General features: G+C 37.1%; 1 long non-coding RNA gene across 1 annotated transcript; it reads right to left on the bottom strand.

Moving 5' to 3' along the window:
* Positions 1–6,626: 6,626 nt before the first annotated feature.
* LOC149257362 (uncharacterized) lies at positions 6,627–10,117 on the bottom strand. The gene is made up of 3 exons (XR_016256725.1): positions 8,377–10,117; positions 7,217–8,270; positions 6,627–7,069 (listed from the first exon to the last, which is right to left on the bottom strand). It is a non-coding gene; the product is annotated as an uncharacterized LOC149257362 (long non-coding RNA).
* Between the last annotated feature and the right edge of the window lie 2,465 nt (positions 10,118–12,582).

A 12,582-nucleotide genomic window follows, 5' to 3' on the forward strand; every position in this document is an offset into this window, starting at 1 on the left:
AATGTAGCTTTCATTGTTCCCTGTCATCGAATGATCATCTACATATACCACAAGATATACAACTATTTTTCCAACTTTCTTGACAAATAAAGTTGCATCATCAAGATCATAATGTTTGAAATTGAGTTTCAGAAGATGCTCAGTTAGTTTTTCATACCAGGCTCGCGGTGCTTGTTTGAGGCCATACAAGGACTTCACCAGTTTGCATACTTTATGTTCATGTCCTTTCACAGCAAATCCTTCAGGTTGGGACATAAAAACATTCTCTTTTAGATCTCCATTCAAGAAAGCAATTTTTACATCCAATTGATGGACTTTCCAACCGTTCTGAGCTGTTAGGGAAAAGAGTGTCCGAATGGTAGCCCATTTTGTTGTGGGGGCAAAAGTCTCCTCATAATCGACCTCTTCCTTCTATGCAAAGCCTTTTTCCACAAGCCTAGCTTTGTTCTTGTCAAGTGAGCCATCAGTGTTATGCTTGTTCTTGTAGACCCACTTGTAGCCAATTGGTTTGGTTCCTAATGGAGGATCAACCAGCTTCCAAGTGTCGTTCTTTATGAGGGAATCATACTCCTTTTGCATTGCTTCTTTCCATTCATTGTGAGAAGCAGCTTCTTTGAAGGAATTTGGTTCAAAATCTGTAGACAAGTTCAATTCAAAATCATAAGAAACATCCATATCAACAGGTGAATTAGAGTCATCCACATCACGTCCATTTTGTCGGTTTGAATTTCTAGTTCCTGTCTTTCCAACCTCATCAAGATGAACACTTTCAAGTGTCTTTGTCAGCCACTTTGGGGGACCTTTCTCAGATGGTCCAGGCTGCTCCATTGATTGAGTTGGGACTAAATCAAGATTGAGTCTCCCAATTCTATCAATCACATCACTTAAAGCATCATCCATTGTTGGAGTTTCATGTGGGGGAGAGTGTTCTTCAGAAGAAGATTCCACATGTTGATCTAGTATAGGAATCCCCCCTTCAAGATGTGGAATCTGATTATCAAATTCTTGAAATGATTTTGCTTTTACGAATCTATCCAAGCAATCAAGTTGCCGCTCAACAACATTGTCAGTTTTGGATGATTCAAGAAAAATTACATCTCTAGATACAACAAACTTTTTATTTACTTCATCATAGAGACGGTATGCTTTGGTGTTTGAATACCCCAGGAAGATACACTTACGACTTCCTACACCAAGTTTGTTTCTATGTACCTTTGGTATCAAGGCATATCAGGTGGAACCAAAGACCCTGAGATGCTTTACCGAAGGAACATGTCCATACCACATTTCATGAGTCTTGTTTCTAATAGCATTAGATGGACATCTATTTTTTATATATGCAGCACATAGAACAGCATCAACCCAAAACATTATCTTTACATTTTTGAAGAAGAGCATGGATTGTACCATATTTAAGATTGTCCTATTCATCCTTTCAGCTACACCATTCTGTTGGGGATTATAAGGTATAGTTGTTTGATGTTTGATCCCATGTTGGCGAAGATAGTTTTCAAATTCATTTGATGTGTATTCTTTTCCATTATCAGTGCGAATAGACCCAATATGAGATTGTGCATCATTTTCAATCCATTTATGAAAATCCTTGAATGTTTGAAAAGCATCAAATTTGTTCTTCAATAAATAAACCCAACACATTCTGGTGTAGTCATCAATAAATGTCATCATATATTTATTTCCATTTGCAGAAGGAACAGGCATTGGACCACATAAATCTGAATGAATGAGTTCAATTTTTCTATGTGCTCGTGAATGTGAATCATGAAAAGACTATTTGCTATGCTTTCCTAGGATGCAAGCATCACATTGCTTAAGTTTCCTATGAATTGTAGGCAAACCAACAACACCATTTTTCTTCAACAAGCAAAGACTATCATAGTTCAAATGTCCAAATCTAGCATGCAATAATAAACTTGATGGAAGTGTACTTTCTTCATGATGAGAATTGTATGAGAAATGTTGTGCATGAGTAAAGGTTCATTGCAACTTGAGAAGCCTTTCTCCTTCTATTCCCCTCATGACAAGTGAGTGGTCAGATGCTTTTCTTACCTCAAGCTTGCCATCAAACATATGAATGGAGTGACCTTGTTGGCAGATGTAGACCAAGGACAGCAAGTTTCTCTTGAGCTGTGGGAGATATATAACATGATGTAGAAGAAAGTCTAGAAGACCAGGCAGTTTAACCCTGATTGTGCCAAGCCCTGATGGCTTGATTTTTTATTGGTCTGCAAAGTATACTGCTCCATCAACATTGTCTGTAAATTCTTCAAAAAGATCTTTTCTATGAGTCATGTGGTAGGTTGCTCCTGAATCAAGCAACCAATCATTTTTCCAAGAAGCAAGTGAAGCATTAAATAAATCTTCATTTACTCCAATGTTACATTGTGCCACAACATAGTGAGCGGATTCAAGTGCTTTACCTTTGCCTGTATCATCAGTTTTACCTTTATGTTTGTTTCTTTGTTGCTCAATTTTGTCCCATGATAGCTTGCATGTAGAGGCATCATATGATCCATTTCTTTTGCAACGAATGCAGTGCAAATCTGCCTTTTCTCCTTAAGAGTGTCTGCCCCCTGCCTCTAAAATATCTTCCTTTTCCTCTTCGACCACCTCTTCCTCTTGAAGAATCTTGAGCAAGATGCTCTTCTTTATGAGCAAGGCACACAGCCTCTTTAGAAGATTCAGGGGTTGTCTTCTTTCCAAAAGCTTTCTCTCTTTCAGCAAACTTTTTCACAAGAGAGTCAAAGGTGATATCTTTGAGATTATCATTTGCTTGCAATGACTCAAGATAATTGGAGTAAGTAGGATTAATTGCCTTGAGAAAAGCGATAAGAGGAATATCCAATTCAACCTTAGTGGATTTAATATCATGCATTATAGACTTTACTTCAGATGCAAGAGCAAGAAGATCATTATTTTGCAGTTCAAGATGAAGAGTTTAATCATGAGTTAAACAACTTCAAGTGTAGAATGTGAGTCATAGAGTTCTTTTAGCTTTTGTAAGGCTTCAAAGGCAGTTGAACATGACAAAATATGGCCACTCACCTCTTCATTTATAAATGCTATGATTAATACATAAGCTTTGTTGTTCTTGTTTTCCCAAATGATGAGCTCTTTGTCTGAGGTAGGCTGTACTGATTCATTATCTTCGTTTCTGACACACACTCCTTTCCACAACTCATTGAAAATGAGGGTGTGTTTTATCATCCAGGACCATTTAGGATAGTTCTCCTTGCCAGTGAGAACTATTCCCACCATGGATATGATTGAATGCATATTGTAAAAAAATACTTCTGTTGATAGAAAAATACTTCTGCTGGAAAAAAATGCACTGTAGTAGCAATATTCTGAAAAATGAAGTTATGGTAGCAATATGGAGGAGGTATGACAGTTTCAACACAGGATGTTTAAATTCAAAGATTCCAGTCGTTATTTAGTGAAGTAATAACCATCTTTATTTTTCAGAAAATGGAAAATTTGTAATTTGAAGACTTTGTTATCTCTTTCAAGTAACAGGTGGGTCCGATGTCAGCTCAAAAAATTGGAAAATTTTAATTTCTTGAATTTATCAGCCAACATTATGAGAACAGTGAGATCCGGTAGAGATATAATCAAATCCAAAGTAAAGCGACCGGTTGTCATCACAAAACTGGCTTCTCTGGTTACTGAGATTCATTATACGGGAGTCATTTATAGCGGAGATATATATGGTGTCAGGTCACAACGGACATCGAAAACAAAAGTGTTATTTCAACATATTACACTGTGGACGGAGAGCAGTGCTCAACATTTGCTGCGCAATGTGGTGGAGGAACAACATTTGCTGCGCAAGGTGAATACTAAGAAAGCCAACGTAACAGTGTAGCAGTGTTCACCTATGTATGGAGGCCAACGGTTTGAACGCAAGACCTCGTTTGTACTAATACAAAGTCTTACCAACGCGCACAGTTTCAAAACAGAATCGCAGGACCTTCTGCAGCTTTTGGCACTCACGCTTCGCAGCACAGGTCTGGAAGCTCTAGGGATTCCCCACGCAACCCTCTCCTGGATATGGTGAAGCCTCCGGTGAAACCTTTGTGCGGTGGAATGAGAGTATTTAGTGTGTAGTGAAGACTGGGAAGAACAAACAGTAAAACAAAATGGGCACAATAGACACGATGAACTCAGAGGTTTTGAAGGAGGAAGAACCCATTCTCATGAAAAACCCTAAGAGGTTTTGTATGTTTCCAATAAAATATAATGAGGAGAGCAGAGATATGGGAAACAGTGCATAGGAAGTGAGCAGCGTATGGAAAAACAAGATGCAAAGGAACGCTTCTGGCGTTGTAGCAGAGGAACGTGGCAGCAACGTTCAGGTCACTGCGTGGAGCAGCGTTCAAGCCAGTGCATGGAGCAGCGTTCAGTATGCAACATTTATGGACAGCACTTTGTATGCAGCGTATTATGGAGCAACGTATGGGCACCAACGTTTATGGAGCAGCGTATGGACAACGCTTTTGAATGGAGAGCAGAGGAGCATAATAGGGAGTTACAAAGGGCATAAAAGCTAAAAAAATGGAGTTGGCTCTGATACCATGTCAAGCTAGGCAGTAACTCCTTAAGGCAAAAATGATTCGTGTTTATTCCTTCAAGTAGGTCTTCATTAAATACATGAGGAAGAGACTGTTCAGTTCATCTCCTGATGACTGTTCATATTACTTATTTATCTATTTACATTATATTCACCCAATCATGAGGATTAGGTGTCAACAGAAAGAAATAAAAAGAAACCAGTATTTGAAGAATGAAATAAAATCACACCTTCCAGTTACATATATATTGGTTTTGCTAATTAAGAGGACCATTTGTATTCCTAGTGTTGCCTTTGTTTCTAGAGGAATAATCCATGGAGAATTTTAGATTCTGTTACTATACTATTCTACAGAAATTTGATTTATATATGAGTTGAAGGGAAAGTACACTTTGGACAAATTGTTGATACATAGACAAACTATGTACTGGTATTAACCTGTAAACATTAGGAATGTGGCAGCCACCTTACAACATCATCAAACAACCCAATTTTCTTCAAATTGACTAAGTGCAAAGGAATTTTGTGCACAATTCTGTCCCAAAAAGCATCTTCATTGAATGATTTATTTGGCTTAAACACAATTTATGCTATTGAGCTTATAGTTGGGATGTTGTTTTTCTTCTCACCAATCCTCAACTAGTTCTACTTCTTTAGTCTATTTCAAGGCTTTCAATGGGTGGATTCCCTGATGGTATAACTAATATCAACCTCAAGAATAATTATGATACATCTGGATGTTGTGTGTATTGACATATTGAGCTTGTTGATGAAATAAGTGTTCCATATAACTTGGTTGTAAGACCCATTTCCTATAGGGCCCCTTCAAGCTAGAGTATTACACTAGATTTGTTTGATATTGGAATTGGTTTTGATTATTTACCAACCTAGATCCATTTTAAATCTAGCTCTATCAAGCGCCAAGAGAGATGAAATCTCTCAAGGTGCGAACATTTCCTCAAGTTTTGCACTCCAAAGATTTGCACTCAGAAAGAGGGTTTCACCTCAAGAGATGACATTTCCTCAAGTTTTGCACTCCAGAGATTTGCACTTAAAAAGAGGTTTTCACATGGAGAGATTTGATCCTCTCAACACTTATAAATCCATATTTAAGATGGATCTAGGTTGGTTTCAATTATCTAAAATAACGTAACTTTGTTTTACATTTAAATTATTCTTCATTAATTTTCCTCTTTTCTTATAATGGATTATAGTTTACAAATTTGAATAATTTGAGTTTAATTAAATTACGCATCCATATTATACACTCATATTTCTAATAATGATCTTAATCTTTAAATATTCATTATTTCTTACTTTGATAAAAAAAAATCACAGATACATTTTAACAATAATATCTATTTACACAATTTATTGAAGCATTGTTTTCCCTTTAAAATATTATTATCATTAAACATTTGCTTTTAACTTAGACAAAAACATTTATAATTTACATAATTTATATATATGAGATACCAATTAATTTTTACTTACCTCACAAGAGAGCATTTTAACTATCATATCATATAACATGATTTATATTTCAGAAATACTTATTGGTTTTACTTTAAGAAAATTTAATTCCCATAAAAATATTTTTAACTATCATATTAATTTGATTAATTTATATATATAATACTAATTACCTCACAAAAACACATTTAACCATGATGTCAATTTACTTAATGTTTGTAGGCAATATTTTAGTTTTGTAACTATTCCAATATTTCATGCCACATTTGATTGTGTTTTCAGATTTTGGCAAATAACCTTATATGATTTTTTACCAGGTAGATAAAACAAATTTAATATTTTTGAGAAATGAAATGTTCACAAGTTTTATAGCTAGAATGAGGTGTTGACAAGTTAATTACATGGTCTATATATATTTATATATATATTTAAATTTGTTTCACGTGATAACATCTCCTCTGGAAGCAATAAGCTTTTCCAGATTTATCCATCATGCAAGAATAATAAGAAAACAAAACACAATTAAGGCCCCTTCATATTTGTTGAGAGTTGGTTTTGTGTTCAAAGTCCAGTCATAGGGAAATTATTTGTCACGATAAAAATATGCTTCCATTATGAAGTTAAGCAAAGCACAGTAGGAATTATTTGTCACGATAAAAATATGCTTCCATTATGAAGTTAAGCAAAGCACAGTAGGGAAATTATTTGTCACGATAAAAATATGCTTCTGATTCCTCTCCACAATGCGCGTAGAGACATCTACACTGTGTTCCTGCAGCAGGTTCCTTGAAACCTGGCTTACCCAAGTTGTTACTGCTACATAAACTGAGTGAAATCCAATTAGTCTGTACATCGTCACATGTGATTACAGGTCTCCATAATCAGTTTGAACATATGCTTGTGCAGGCTGTGCTTGAACATGGAAGAAGTGTATAAGGAACACAGGGAAGAATCTAACGAACGGCTGCTGTCAGGGATTGTTGGTCCCACCCTTGTGTTCTCCTACAGCTGTGAAGCCAATAAACCATACATATTGACAAGAGTCAGAAGTACCACATATGCACACTGAGGTACCTGAAACATCTGGATTTGTACCAAAGAAATGAAATGCTACATTCTGAGGGCACGGGGACCAATTTGACAAATTGAACTCACCACTATTAGCACCAATATAACCAAGTGGAGCGTTGATGCTATGCTGGATCAAAATCACTTCAGAAAAGGATCCAATAAGTGCGGATGAATGAAGGTTTAGGTAATACCAATGCAATCAAACTGTGATTCCTCCTGCAAACCTTCATAGGAATTCAATGGTACTCTACACCTTGACACAAAGTATCCGAAATAGCAAAAACTGAAACACTAGATTAACCAATGTTTACATCATTCGCATTCTCTTCCTCTGAATCACTTAGAACTATTAGCTCAGAGTCCTTTTGGAGTTCAGAACAAACATGCTTGGAAATTCTCTGTAAAGTCTGATTACGTCTCAAGAATGAAGAGTCAAAACCTGGCATCATTATTTGTTGAAAAGTCGAGGTTCTCACTTCCACTTTCTTCCTGATTGATACTTGGATCTTCATCATCTCCATTTGTATCATTTGCACTGTAGTTGATGGCTGGCACAGTTTTTATATTCCCTGACAAGGTCCTCACTTCCTTCTTGATTAATACTTGGATCTTCATCATCTCCATTTGTATCCGTCGCACTGTAGCTGATGGCTCGCACGATTTTTGTATTCCCCTTTTTCCATCCATGGCATAGTATTTGCTGTAGATGATAAGATAGCACCACCTAATCCCAAATAACTATCTCAATTCCTCTTTATTCCAATTTTTAAAGGCAACTGACTTTCAAATATACCCTCACATTTAACCTGGTTCAAGTTTCCCTGTTGATGTGTAATTTTTCAATTGAAATAATGATCGATCTATCTGGCCGATGCCAAGGCTCATAGAGCCAGGCATAACCTTCGAGCTTTGGATACCATCTCAATTCCTCTTTATTCCAATTTTTAAAGGCAATACTCTCACATTTAATATGGTTCAAGTTTCCCTGCTGATGTGTAATTTTTCCAATTGAGATAATCATTGATCTATCTGGCTGATGCCAATGCTCACGGAGACTGGCATAACCTTCAACCTTTGGATACCAAGAAGCATCTGGTTTCACCTCAACTTCAGTTACGTCCTTAGAGTAGTTTTTCATCTGCCATATTAGATAATCATAAAGTTTTGACAGGTTAGGAATTAGCATAAATTTGATGTTCCTTTATCATCCTGTTCCCATCAAAAAATTGCAATAAATTACTTACAAAATTAATGATGCTGTCCATTGAATAATTCTCCTTGCACATAGGACACTGCCACTGCATGCGCAAATAAAGAAACTTTCATTTCTTATTTAAAAGCAAATGAAAATTTAAATAGCAAATAGTTGGAGAAATGGTTAAAGAAAGTGTGAATATTTCATGCCAGTGAATTTTCTAGCATGTTGGTCATACAAAAGATTCTAGTTCAAAACAACCCAAATGAATACAAGGTTTGAATTTACCAGAAGATTTTCTACGGGTTAGACCTGTCCGGAAAAACCCCAATACTCGAGAGAATCTTCTATAAATTGCCAAACAGAAGAAAATAATAGCACAACAGCAATTTGGTCTATAAATAAATGATTTTGACTAAATCATGATTCAGAGACATCAGGAGTGTTTCCTAAAATTTCAGAATTCCACAGAATAAGCTTTTAAGGAAAGTTTAAAATAAGACATACACAACAGTCAAGCAGTCAAAGATATGTCTGAACTAATAACACGAATAAGCTTTAAAGCATCAAAATGTCCAAGAAAATAGAGATCAAAATCATGTTTCGACAAATCACTGAAGTTAGAAAAGAAAAGGGCAAATTAGTTTATACTTTAATGATCTTTGAACATTTTGTTCTATAATATATCAGTGTTAGATAGGGATGCACTTCTCAAAACTTATTTTGACACGCTCTTCAATAGCAATGCATTTTAATACTTCAGATAATTCTCAAAATACTTTGTAATGCTAAATAAAGAAGATAAATTATAAAAGTCAAAGGAGAGGCATAAAAAGCACTTGTAATAAGGATAATAAACACAAGTTTACAAACCCTAATAAGAACAAAGGTGATGGTATATTGCCAAAGGACATATCCAATTGCAAAGTTGTAGGGAGTGATGATCTTGGAGGCAAAGGGATTGGTCAATTCTCCAAAAGTTATCAAACGTCATTGGAGGGGAAATAAATGCCCTCAAATAGTCACCTTCAATGCCACCTCAGGGGGATAGTGGACACAACTTACCCTATCCATAAAAAGAAACCAGGAGACTCACCATTTCTTCGATGATAAGTTAAGGGGGTTTAAGTAGCTACTTCCAAGTTCCATGGTCAAGTTCTGTTGGAGTCACTAGAAGAGAATCCAGATTTTCATTATGAATTTTTCTCTTCAAAGAAAGGTGAAGTTTAATCTTTAAACCCACCAAGAGGTTGACTAATATACTCCCAGGCAACAACACCAAAGGCGTTGCCTCAAAATCTAGGGCTCACAAGACAAAAACTAGACGAAGGGACAAGAATGAGGTGTGGCCCACTGTCACCATAGCCACTACCTCATGCTCATTTATGTACTTTCACCACTAGGGAGGCTTGCCCTTATTAGGTCATCCATGAGAGATGTTAAATCCAAGGGATAAGGTGACAAGATAGGTTTGTAGAGGACAACTCTTCCTAAGAACAAGGCTCATCAAGCATGATGGGGCAATTCGCTTCCTCTAATGAGGCCTGTTCAGGGGATGAATGATATAGAGCTTTAGAAATAGCAAGCCAAAAGGATCAACCTAGAGTCACAAGGCAAAGAAAAGGCTTCCAAACAATCAATACCTTCAAATTAAGGAACGAGAAGGGAAAACTAGGGTTTTTCTGGAGCAAGATCTACCTAGGACATAAAGAATTTAGCTTTGAAATGGATAGATTAGCCACTACAAGGGGCTAATTTTGATGCAACCAACACTCTTCCAATGTTGAATTCTTCCACAAGTCAAAGTCTTCAACCCTAGTAAAATTTCATGCCCTAGCGCTAGCTAGCATCTTATCCTCAAGGGGTCAAAAATCAGATTTAGAGAGACATAATGTGATTTAAGTGAAGTTTTGTAGGTGATCAACAAAGTTACCAAGGCTAGGGTCTAGCCCTTGGGATGATGGAGTCTATGGGAGTGTAAAATATGCTAAATTTTGGCAAGGAGTAAGGGAATAATAAAACCCTAGGTTTCAAAACCCTAGCTATCACTTTTGTGAGGGAGCAAAGTCAATTGGGAGAGCTAGTTTAAAGATTCACCAATGGGATTGCCATTCACATTCTATGGGTGAGTAATGCATACAATGCTATCATCTAGATTCAATACAATGATTTTCAACAATAACTAGCAAATTAGAAACCCTAGATAATCAACCATTCCATATATTAGACACACACAAAAAAAAAATATCAAATCCAAAGTACACTTACAAGATAGAATGCATGAACAAGCCTTTATTGCTCCAAAATAACATCTTCGAGACCAAAGAAATAGCTCCAAATAGAAAAATACACTATAAAGTCACATCTCCACAAGAAAACAAAAAGATTGAAAATCTCTAAGAGGGCCAAAATAAGTCACAAGTGATGATGATCCAATACAATGAGCCTATCCTCTATTTATATGAGGATTAGGACTAATAGTAAGCCTAACAAAGACCCTAAAACAAGTTTGATGCTAAAATGTCCTAGAATTACAAGCCAACTGACTAGCTATATCAAAATGTGCCCTAATTTGTCCACACATGTGAGTTGCAGGCACTCTCATGCTAATGTCATCAATAGTAAATGCTCCAAATGCCATGTCCAAGGGTGATGAGGTGTCCAAGAAGGTGTAGATTCCTGTGAAGTTCATGATTCGAGAGTTGGGGTCCTAAGATCCAGTTGGGGTGCCACAAAGTGGTTTCCATAGGTCTCCAACTATTGGAAGTGGCCTCCTCCAGTGTTAGGGCTTCCTTTGGTGCAACAAACCCTCCCTAGTCTCTTAGTGTGAGATCATCCTCATCTGGGCTCTTAATCAATTGTTTTCCTTCAAGTTGTGTCAAGACCAACCTGGGGGCATGCTAGGTCTAGTTGTGTCATCCTTAAGAATCTTCAAACCTAGGTCAAAATTCAACCAATGTCCTGGACATTGGGGGTGCTCTGGGACATGTGTCATTGATGATGTTGCTAGAAGGTTCCTGACTCTCAATGCTTCACTTGTTTGTTCCAATGTACTCCTCGAAAGGGTCGGGGTGCATGTGGGGAGGGTGCCCAACACTTGGGCTACAGAACCACCTAACAAGAAACAACATGGATTCTAGTGAAAGAAACTAGTCATTAGGGACAAAGATCAATAATGCATCTTAGTGAACCAAACTTGAATGATAAGGGAAATTTAATACTTCAAACAAGGATCCCTTATTAAAATCAGGGCCCTGAACTTGCAAAGGTGTTTTTCCCTAAGTAGGGGTGGCTAAAGGTCAACCTTATTAGGCGCTTCCAGACACTAAGGGGAAGTAGCATTTCCCTAGTCCACCCCTCAATTATTAGGTGTTAGTGAATAGTAATGTGGCAACAGAGGGGGATAAGACTTAATTGCCAAGTGTCATGTTAAGGGTGCCAAATGATGGGGGTATCCACGTCCTGAGTGTATAGATGTGAGGAGGGAGCATTCGTAAATGCATGAGTTACCATTTCAACCTTGGTTTTTCCACCCCTCTTGTGTGCCTTTTACTTCTTGATTTTCCCTTGCATTACCACTTATAGCTCAAGGGTTAGAGCTTGCTTTGTATGAAGTAGAAATTTTATTATCCCTTTAAGATGAGTCAATTTATCGCTCATCGGGGTTGGGACATGCAAGGGCTCCTCTATGATAAAATGGAGCAACATGTGCTCAGGAATTGGGTGATAGACATATTTGGAAGGTAGAGTTCATGCTAGGATTTTTCCCAACCCGCTAATTCTTCTATTCTTGGCCATCTTTTGCATTTTAACATTTCTTTTTGTTTCTTTTAGTAGCATCAACCTCCCGGAAAAAAAATTTGGGCCCTACTCAAGATATGATGTGAACATATGAGTGCTGAGTCTTGAAGAACCAATGACAAGTTGTACCCAAAGAAATGGAGGAGAGATATGGACTTGTAGTGTAGGATGGAAGGTGTTAAGTGTGACATAGGGAAGATGGAACATGTTATCTCAATCATGTTTTCCAAGTGTGCCCCTCCTATAACCTAGTGGTCCTTAAGGAAAGTCCCAACGGACTAGGATCAAAGATTAACCCCCAAGTAAGGTGAGAGATCAAGAATGCAATCAAGGTCTGCTAATCATCCAGATCACCCCATAATCCATACTAAATGCCCAAAGACAAACAAGTTATAAGCACTCAAATGCAAAATGAATCAAAATACCTTGTGAGTGGTTGCCCACCTTTGCCCAA

Source organism: Pinus tabuliformis, chromosome 6 (genome assembly GCF_031772625.1).
Source record: "Pinus tabuliformis cultivar Carrire ecotype Pingquan chromosome 6, CPIR1, whole genome shotgun sequence".
NCBI classification, from domain to species: domain Eukaryota; kingdom Viridiplantae; phylum Streptophyta; class Pinopsida; order Pinales; family Pinaceae; genus Pinus; species Pinus tabuliformis.